Below are 11,892 nucleotides of genomic sequence, written 5' to 3'. Positions count from 1 at the left end.
ATTAGAGCACAAAAAACAGCATTCAAAGTGATTTTATGAATATGACGCATTGAAGCAAGTTACGCAGTAAGGTCAATAGTTATAAGTTCATGAGACATAGAAGCACGTAAGACATCAAGGTTAACTAAGGTATAAATAATAGGTATGCTTTTTCGCGGAAGGCTAATTGGGTTCCCGACACTGAAACGGAGTCGGTTAGGTTCGGAACACAACTAAGCATTCAACTAAAACCTAGACTAACCTTACGGAAAGGGGCTCGGGAGCCTCTAATATGCAGCTTCTTATCCCGATCTATCACTAACCCATCCTAGGGCTTCTAAATGATATGGCTGTAGAGTAAATTGGCTGTCGATATGTGCATGGCGAGTTTGTTTCGAAGGAGGACGACTGCATTGGATTAAGGACCATTGAAAAATGTAGCTTTGGAGATCCTAACTCGATAATTATTCTCTGCATTTCTCAAATCAAAAAAGCTTGCACGTTTCAAAGCCAAAACACATGATAACGCCTTTTCGCAAAACACAAAAATGCGCTGAGACATTCAGACTATCTGCAAATACGCACGCGCATTCAACTGTCATGGGTAAAATTATCTCCGTCCAATCAAAAAACAGCTGGCAGTCTATTGGCATATCTACTTGTACGCACGCACCGCATACAAATTTCTATGTTTTAGAGATTTTGAATGGATATGCCCATAACTTATGGGCATATGGGTTCGGTTTATCGATTTTTTGAATGGCTTTCTGGGGTGACTGGAGAAATGAAAAGATCTTTATGACCACCCTCAGACGGTTTTGAAAGCCCATGGAAAATGCGAGCCTTTTACGTGAAAAACTGTGGATTTGTATAAAGGACACACAGATACACAGAAATTTTGCCGTTTATAGATATAGAGAAATATATGTATATGTGTATATATATATATATATATATATATATTATATATATATATATATATATATATATATAGTGGGTGTGTGGTAAGTAGCTTGCTAACTAACCACATGGTTCAGGGTTCAATCACACTGTGTGGCACCTTGGACAAGTGCCTTCTACTATAGCTTCGGGCCGACAAAAGCCTTGTGAGTGGATCTGGTAGACAGAAACTGAAAGAAGCCCGTCGCATATGTGTGTGTATGTGTGTGTGTGTGTGCGTGCGTGTGTGCGTGTCTATGTATGTATGTATGTATGTATGTATGTATATTTGTGTATGTGTGTTTGTCCTCCCAACATAGCTTGACAACCGATGCTGATGTGTTTACGTCCCTATAACTTAGCGGTTCGGAAAAAGAAACCGATAAAATAAGTACTAGGTTTACAAAGAATAGGTCCTGGGGTCGATCTGCTCGACTAAAGGTCGTGCTCCAGTATGGCTTCAGTCAAATGACTGAAACAAGTAAAAGATGTGTATGTATATATGTATATATATATATATATATACCAAGCAATAAAGGGTTTAGCAACGAATTGCCTTACCACATACCGAATTTAGAAATAGCAGTCAAAGGGTTATAGCTATTTCTTCTACTAAAAAGGGAGATCTCAGTAAAAACAGCAATTGGAAGGCAGACACAAACAGGTAAGAGAGAATGAATTGACGGCAATCTATCATACATTTTTAAGTTATCTACGGACGTACGTTTCGAAATCAAGTTTTTAGGAAAGCATAAGAATTAAATATTAAATATTAAATAATTCTATCTTACCGAAACTTCTTTTCTCTTCAGCGTAGAATACTATAATCATAAATGATTATATATTGAATTTTGAGATACTAGAAGGCACCAACTCAACTCAGTATCAGAGCGAGCTAGAATCCGCAACTAGTATCACCGAATTCAATTTGTGAATGAAACGATTGTGTCACCAGCCCCTTCCCACCCGCGTGTAGCCAAAACAATATGCTGTGGTCATCTACTGAGATAAAATATGGTTATCCGTAATAATGAAGGGTGAAATTAATTAATTTGGAATAATTATCAATTACACCAAGTACTCTTCGGCATGTAAAAGCCTCATTCGAGGAAAATTTAAGTAATACTAAGCAATAAAGGGTTTAGCAACGATTGCCTTACCACATACCGAATTTAGAAATAGCAGTCAAAGGGTTATAGCTATTTCTTCTACTAAAAAGGAGATCTCAGTAAAAACAGCAATTGGAAGGCAGACACAAACAGGTAAGAGAGAATGAATTGACGGCAATCTATCATACATTTTTAAGTTATCTACGGACGTACGTTTCGAAATCAAGTTTTTAGGAAGCATAAGAATTAAATATTAAATATTAAATAATTCTATCTTACCGAAACTTCTTTTCTCTTCAGCGTAGAATACTATAATCATAAATGATTATATATTGAATTTTGAGATACTAGAAGGCCCAACTCAACTCAGTATCAGAGCGAGCTAGAATCCGCAACTAGTATCACCGAATTCAATTGTGAATGAAACGATTGTGTCACCAGCCCCTTCCCACCCGCGTGTAGCCAAAACAATATGCTGTGGTCATCTACTGAGATAAAATATGGTTATCCGTAATAATGAAGGGTGAAATTAATTAATTTGGAATAATTATCAATTACGCCAAGTAGTCTTCGGCATGTGAAAGCCTCATTCGAGGAAAATTTAAGTAATACTAGCAATAAAGGGTTTAGCAACGAATTGCCTTACCACATACCGAATTTAGAATAGGCAGTCAAAGGTTATAGCTATTTCTTCTACTAAAAAGGGAGATCTCAGTAAAAACAGCAATTGGAAGGCAGACACAAACAGGTAAGAGAGAATGAATTGACGGCAATCTATCATACATTTTTAAGTTATCTACGGACGTACGTTTCGAAATCAAGTTTTTAGGAAAGCATAAGAATTAAATATTAAATATTAAATAATTCTATCTTACCGAACTTCTTTTCTCTTCAGCGTAGAATACTATAATCATAAATGATTTATATTGAATTTTGAGATACTAGAAGGCACCAACTCAACTCAGTATCAGAGCGAGCTAGAATCCGCAACTAGTATCACCGAATTCAATTTGTGAATGAAACGATTGTGTCACCAGCCCCTTCCCACCCGCGTGTAGCCAAAACAATATGCTGTGGTCATCTACTGAGATAAAATATGGTTATCCGTAATAATGAAGGGTGAAATTAATTAATTTGGAATAATTATCATTACACCAACCAAGTACTCTTCGGCATGTAAAAGCCTCATTCGAGGAAAATTTAATTAATATCTAAGCAATAAGGTTTAGCAACGAATGCCTTACCACATACCGATTTAGAAATAGCAGTCAAAGGGTTATAGCTATTTCTCTACTAAAAAGGAGATCTCAGTAAAAACAGCAATTGGAAGGCAGACACCAAACAGTAAGAGAGAATGAATTGCGGCAATCTATCATACAATTTTTAAGTTATCTACGGACGTACGTTTCGAAATCAAGTTTTTAGGAAAGCATAAGAATTAAATATTAAATATTAAATAATTCTATCTACCGAAACTTCTTTTCTCTTCAGCGTAGAATACTATAATCATAAATGATTATATATTGAATTTTGAGATACTAGAAGGCACCAACTCAACTCAGTATCAGAGCGAGCTAGAATCCGCAACTAGTATCACCGAATCCAATTTGTGAATGAAACGATTGTGTCACCAGCCCCTTCCCACCCGCGTGTAGCCAAAACAATATGCTGTGGTCATCTACTGAGATAAAATATGGTTATCCGTAATAATGAAGGGTGAAATTAATTAATTTGGAATAATTATCATTACACCAAGTACTCTTCGGCATGTAAAAGCCTCATTCGAGGAAAATTTAAGTAATACTAAGCAATAAAGGGTTTAGCAACGATTGCCTTACCACATACCGATTTAGAATAGCAGTCAAAGGGTTATAGCTATTTCTTCTACTAAAAAGGGAGATCTCAGTAAAAACAGCAATTGGAAGGCAGACACAAACAGGTAAGAGAGAATGAATTGACGGCAATCTATCATACATTTTTAAGTTATCTACGGACGTACGTTTCGAAATCAGTTTTTAGGAAAGCATAAGAATTAAATATTAAATATTAAATGATTCTATCTTACCGAAACTTCTTACTTCTCTCTTCAGCGTAGAATACTATAATCATAAATGATTATATATTGAATTTTGAGATACTAGAGGCACCAACTCACTCAGTATCAGAGCGAGCTAGAATCCGCAACTAGTATCACCGAATTCAATTTGTGAATGAAACGATTGTGTCACCAGCCCCTTCCCGGATTCTAGCTCGCTCTGATACTGAGTTGAGTTGGTGCCTTCTAGTATCTCAAATTCAATATATAATCATTTATGATTATAGTATTCTACGCTGAAGAGAAAAGAAGTTTCGGTAAGATAGAATTATTAATATTTAATATTTAATTCTTATGCTTTCCTAAACTTGATTTCGAAACGTATGTCCGTTGATAACTTAAAAATGTATGATAGATTGCCGTCAATTCATTCTCTCTTACCTGTTTGTGTCTGCCTTCATTTGCTGTTTTTACTGAGATCTCCCTTTTTAGTAGAAGAAATAGCTATTAACCCTTGACTGCTATTTCTAAATTCGGTATGTGGTAAGGCAATTCGTTGCTAAACCCTTTATTGCTTAGTATTACTTAAATTTTCCTCGAATGAGGCTTTTACATGCCGAAGACTACTTGGTGTAATTGATAATTATTCCAAATTAATTAATTTCACCCTTCATTATTACGGATAACTATATATATATATATATATATATATATATATATATATATATATAGTAGTAATAGAAAAGAGGAATTTCGATTATCCCCACGTGGTAAGTTGTAATGTTTATAAGAAATTTAAAAAGGAAAATACGCACACTTACATAGTTTTAATATAAATTTTAATATATCGACCGGTTTCGCTATCGCTATTCATGATATTATGTTTTACTTATTTGAATATATATGTTTTGTTATGAACAAATTTTGTCCATGTTGTGTGTGATGAAATTCACGAGTGAATGACTTCACAAGTAGATAAATAAAGGGAGGTAATTGGTTGTCGATATTATTGTTATTGTTGTGGCTAAGGGAGATAACTGTTCAGCTTTCGGTATTGGGTGGGGATTATATATGTGTACAGACAGAGACAAGTTTCAAAAACCTTGTTTAGTAGGGGATTTATGTACAGTGATGTAATCGTGAATTGAAATATGTAAAAAGCTAAAAGTTGGTTATGCGTGCATTTAAGACGTGTTTTGTATTTTTCAATGAAAAAAGTTTCTTTATTTAAACGTTCTAGTTGAGAGATTGCGTCTTTGCACTGGTAGAAAGGGAAGACTGTGAAATTTGGTTCGATGTTACCTGCACATTTTTCTATATGTTCACTGAGAGGAATTTGTCTGTATTGCGGGAAAGTGATTTGCTCTTTATGCAGAGTGATTCTCTTTCTCAAGGTCATACTTGTTTGTCCACTATAGTGGTGTCCGCAACCCGAGCAGGAGAGAAAAAATGCGTGTAGTAGCTACCGATCTATCATGGCGACTGCCAGACAGAAGGGTCACACAGAAGAGCGAAGAAGTAGGGGAGATAACAAAGTAAAGAGGACCCCCCAACACGAAGGTGCGTGTGTGTATAAGAGAGTATGTATGTGCATGTGAAAGAGAGCTGGTGGTCTTGATGCGTGCGTGGGTGTATGTGTAGGTGTGAAAATGTGGGGATGGGAATTGGTCAGTGCTGGTGTGTGGGTGGTGTGCTGTGATGTGATGTCTAGTGTGGTATGGTGTAGTGTGGTGTGGTGTGATGTTGAGTGGTGGGGGAAACGAGAGTGGGGAAAGCACGAGTGGGGTGTGGGTTAGGCTGAATGTTGGGATATGTGGGTCGGTAGAGGGTGGGGGTAGAGGTGGGGTTTGTGTGTAGGCAGAGGGTGTGGGTAGAGGTGAGGTATGTGGGAGAGGGTGTAAGGGATGGGATGGGAAGGACAGGGAAGGTGGAGTAGGAATGTTAGGGGTGGGGTGGGTTTATGAGGGAGAGTTGACGATGAAGGGGGAAGGAGAAGGTGGGTATGTGAGAAGAGAGAGAGAGTAAGAGAGAAGAAAGAAGAGAGAAAGAGAGTAAGAGAGAAGAGAGAAAGAGAGTAAGAGAGAAGAGAGAAAGAGAGAATGAAAGAGTAAGAGAGAAGAAAGAGAGAGTGAAAGAGTAAGAGAGAAGAGAGAAAGAGAGTAAGAGAGAAAGAGAGTAAGCGAGAAGAGAGTAAATGAGAAGAAAGAAAGGGAGTAGGGGTGAAGAGAAGTAAGAGTCTGAGCAAGAGAGGAGAGGTGGGTAGGAAGAAGTAGGAGGGAGGGGGAAAGAGGCAAGGGGAGGAGGTTAGAGGAAGAGGGGAGGAGAGTTGAGCCCAAATGGAATAAAGGAGCGAAGAGGGAATATATATATAAATATATATACAGACACTCACGAGGGGGTACCCGAAAGTAACCGGAAACGTTCTCTGTGGGAAAAGCTTGTGGTAATTCAGGCTTCCGCCACTAGAAGCCACTTGATCCAACCCTCAGACATCAGTCTGCCGACCGGCGTTGTTTGTTGGTGTCATGCTGCTATGTGGTGCATCTTTGTTTTACAATGCTTCTCCATGGTTCGTCGATGAAACGATGGAACAGCGTGCTTCCATGAAATTCTGTTTTCTGCTGGGGAAAACGGCGGACGAAATAGTTGTCATGCTTCAAACAGCTTACAAGACCGCTGCCGTGCGCAAAGCACAAGTTTGCGAGTAGTTTTCACGCTTTAGCAATGGTCATTTGTCGCTTGAGGACCAACCTCGTTCAGGGCGACCGTCGACCTCCCGAATGAACGAAAATGTCATGAAAGTTCATGAACTGTCATGAACTAATCTTGGAGTACCGTCACCGAACAATTGACCTACTTGTTGATATGAATAGTGTACCCTGGAGTCCATGTCAACGAATTTTGAGCGAGGAATTGTGAATGAAAAGAGTTGCAGCAAAATGCATGCCTCACTTGCTCACGGAAGATCAAAGTTGTCACGGCTGAATGCGCGTCGTGAACTGAAAGAAAAATTGAAAGTTGATCTGGACCACACACACACACACACACACACACACACACACACACACACACACACACACACACATATATATATATATACGACGGGCTTCTTTCAGTTCCCGTCTATCAAATCCACTTACAAGGCTATGGTTGGCCCGAGGCTACAATAGAATACACTTTACCAATGGTGACGCGCAGTATGACTGAACTCGGAACCATCAATTTCTCCTCCTCTGGGGATCGAATGCTGAAACCAGTTTATTACGGTGCCAGTACCTGCTGTTCTAGTATCCAATTCAACCTCCAGCCTTCTATGATTCGTTTATGCAGCCTCGAAATACTTGGATTACTCCATTTGGTTCAATGATATTCGACTAACTTGCAGAGTGAACTGTGAATATTTTCTTGGCGGGACCACTGTCTCAGTTTTTGTAACACTTAATCTTATCTCTACCTTGCAACACTCGGCAACGAACTCATTCAGAGCATATGGAGATCACCTCCTAATTAGCCAAGTAGCGCCGTATCGTCTGCAAATATCAGCCAACCGATCTTACGTTTACCAATTGTAATTACACTTCCACAACGGCTACGTTCATAAAAATTAGGAAAAGGAGAGGTAACAGTTACTCACTCCTACCGAAGTCTAACATCTACGTTGAAAGGTTTCGAAAAATCACCACTTACTCGTACACAGACAGCTACGCATTCGTAATAAGAACTTCACAACAACCAAAAGTTATTTATTAATCTCAAACACCTGCAAACTCCCTCCAGAGCATTACCGTGGCACACAATCATATGCCTTTATATATATCTAAAGACATAGCTAATGAAGTTCATAAGATAATACTTAATTCCTTTATCATCTCCCTTCCTTATCGCTTTTTCGTTCTGAAACTTACGTACATTGAGACTATATTGGGTTGTATAATATAATATAATATATATAATATAATATAATATTTCGCTTAGGTATTGGTAATTTGTAGTAGTATTTTTCATTGATAAAATATATTCGTAGTTTTCATTATTAAAGAATTTTTCATTTGTTTATTATTTGTTTATTATTTGTTTATTATTTGTTTATTATTTCATTTGTTTAGTTAATGGCACGTTTTTTGAAAGCGAAGTAAACCTTTTTATTAAATTTATTTTGATTATTTTAATAATTTATGGTATATGGTATTATATTGGATACTATATAACTAAGGATTGATAATTTGATTGTATAAGTATTTAGTTGTTAAAGATATGTATTTCATTATTAGATTATAACTATACGGTTTTATATTGATCGTTAAATAGTTATAGGGTTCTTTTAAGATAGGTTATACGTTTATAATTTGCTTTTTCATTTTTAATTTTTTAATATATTTCGTAAGTAAAAATGGAATAATTTATTTAGTTTTTCATTATACGTATATATATTTATTGATAGAGATAATTTTAGATCTTAATTTTTATATCTATTGATAATAATTTTGCTATTATTCTCAAATATTTTATAATTATTAGATTTGAACTTAAATTTAATAATATGAATAGTGGTTTTTATTTTATTATTATTTTTTTGTTAATAATTTGGTAATTAGATATTGACTATAACTGAGATTAGGTTATTCGTGAGTTTATTATGTTTTATAAAGCCATATTATATCTTAATGGATAAATATATTTTCTATCTATTTTTACCTTTAAAATTAATATTTAACATTATAATTGATTGTATGACATAATCCTAATCGTTAAAGTCTCTAGTTTGATAATAGAGTTTTTTATAAGAAAAAATTACTATTTTATTTATTTATTGAAAAATATTGTTTAAATATATTTGCCTATTTATTTAACTATTATCATTAAACTGAAGATTGACTATAACTATAATTCGAATTTTTAATTGAATTTAAATTATTGTAATTCGAATTGGGTTATGGCCATGAAACGTACGTAGTGGTATTACTTATTATCTTATATTAAACTTTTTAATACTTTTTGATATATTTTTTTAAAATATATATTATATATTTTTTAAAATAAATAAATAAATTAAAAGTTGAAAAGTTTTAATTTTTAAAAAAATATATAAAAAATATTAAAATTTATAAATATAAAATAAAAATTTTTAATTTAAGTAATTTACATTTTAAATTTTATATTTTATATATGTTATATTAATTATATTTATTTTTATGTATTGGTTTATGTTTTTCACTGTTTGATTTGCTTAATAGTGGTTTTATCTCTAATATATATATATATATACATTATTACATTAAGGGTTGATACTATAGGTAGTACTAATTTTTACACTCGCTGCTTGATAAAATCTTATATAGATTTTATCCTTATATTCAATTGTTATATATATATATATATATATATATATAATATATATATATATATATATATATATATATATATATATACAAATTGAGATAGGGGTTGTAAATGCAACCCTCCATGGGAAAACATATATCCAATATACTGCTAGTGAAGAACCCAACAAAGTTAATACATAAATGTTAAGAATTGCGATGCAATTAATTCATCTACTGTATTATATGGGCAAAGGTAAAATATTTTACCACAAATTCATAATACAAAATAAGAAAATGGAGAATTGATATTTGATTTGGATGTATTTCTCCGTTTTCTTATTTTATATATATATATATATATATATATATGTATGTATGTATGTATGTATGTATGTATGTATGTATGTATGTATGTATGTATGTATGTGTGTGTGTAATTTAATTGATATATGAGTGTGTGTACATGTAGGTATATATACGAGTATATTTCCATATATATATTCTAAATGCATGTATATATGTGTGTGTGCGTGCCTGTGCGGGTGTGCGTGCCTGTGCGTGTGTGTGTGTGTGTGAGTGAGTGAGTGAGTGTGTGTGAATAAAATCAGTAGGTTACAGAAGAGCAATATCTTTATCATCTCAGATAAAGCTAAAAATATTTACGTGGAAAGACAAATTTTCATCACTTTATATCCATCTGAGTTTCAGTCGTTTACACAAGAACTTACTACGTCAGCTTACATGACATCAGCACTTTTGTGCAGAATGTTTTATTGAACTAATATTTTAGCAATATCTTTATTTTAAAGGACTGCAAACTTAAATTCGCCACCCGCCCACCCTTCCACAGAAATATTAAAACCTCTGCAATTTATCTGGGCATTATTGGCAAAAATATATATCAGGCTCTGTTTTCTCCTCTCCTTTAGAATAAATAACATTACGTTATAAATTGGTTTAACTCTGCTTTGGAAATGAATGTTACTTTTTTTCGATTCACTATTAGGAACTATTTCCCGGTTTCAATGGCGTATGTGTCCCCCAGCTGGACGGGACGCCAGTCCATCGCAGCGTTACTCATTTTTGCCTGCTGAGTGGTCTGGCGCAACATGAAATGAAGTGTTTGGCTCAACAACACAACGAGTCGCCCGGTCCAGGAATCGAAACCACAATCTAACGATCATGATGCTGACACCCTAACCACTAAACCACGTGCCTCCACACTTAGGAACTATTACTTGTCAATAATCAAATATATTCCTACTGCAGACTCTGCAGACTCAACTTTGTTGAATTCATTAACCCTATCAAACCCCTGGCAGAAGTTATATTACACGGTAGACAAATCTATCATTTTATGCCCCCACCCCCACCCCAGAACACTGTTATACAGATTTTAAAATGCAAAATACTGAAACCTCCACCATGAGCAAGAGGACATGGGTTAGCAAAGTAGTTAGCAAAGTAGTTGAAGTATACACTTAAAATTCTTTTCGCGAGAAATCCCCCTTCATTTCTGGCGTATATAGAGGAACGATGGTTCGCTTTTACTTAGATGCTTTAACCCGTAAATAATAAAACGTTTCTGAAGGAATCGTTGCGAATTCTTCAAATATTTGGTCTTTCTAAAACAGTTGATTCACGTATAAAAGTTTGTTTAATTTCTTTGGTGCCACTTCATACACAGATAAGCATAATGAAAATCCACAATATATATATATATATATATAATTTAGAGAACAACCTCTATTAAACAATTCAATAATGAAAGATGTTATTCATACCATATAGAAAACATATGCTATAAAAAACTTATTCTAAAAATCAATAAAATACAATAAATAGTAAATAGTAGTAAAAATAATACACGCGTTTCGTGGCTATATTTTCAAATAGATGATGATAGTAAAATCAATTCGATTTAAAATTAAATCTATCTAAAATTAATTCTATTTAAAAAATATACTCACTCATCCGGTCTACAATAATAGATAATAAAAAAATAATAGAATAAATGTACTTAACTTAACTTATACTAATTATCAAATAAATCTATAAAAATAGTGTACTAACTATAAATAATCGAAAAACATTTAACAATATTTCTTAAAATAAGAACATAACTTATCTTATCGAAGGATTTCCGTTAACTAAAAATTTAAATGTAATACGTAAAGCTTAGCGTTTATAAGAAATATATCGCATGAAAATATGGCGTAAATAGAATTTAAAGAAGAAATAGATAGAAATATGTATTTAAGCTATTAAAATTACAAATGTACTTTAGCTGTGAGAATAAGAAAAAAATTAACTTTAATATTCCATTTACTGGAAAAATTGTAAAGTCTAAATAGTTTAGATACTAAATACGTAAAATACATAATATAATAAACATAAATTAAGTTAAAATTCTATAATTTAATCTATTTGCATTAATTTATTTATTTTATAAGCATCTAATTTTCATCTTATTCTAATTATGTAATATACATTATATAATCTCGTCCTA

The sequence above is a fragment of the Octopus sinensis genome, linkage group LG2 (assembly GCF_006345805.1).
Source record: "Octopus sinensis linkage group LG2, ASM634580v1, whole genome shotgun sequence".
Taxonomy (NCBI): Eukaryota; Metazoa; Mollusca; class Cephalopoda; order Octopoda; family Octopodidae; genus Octopus; species Octopus sinensis.
This window is presented reverse-complemented; position numbering follows the sequence as displayed.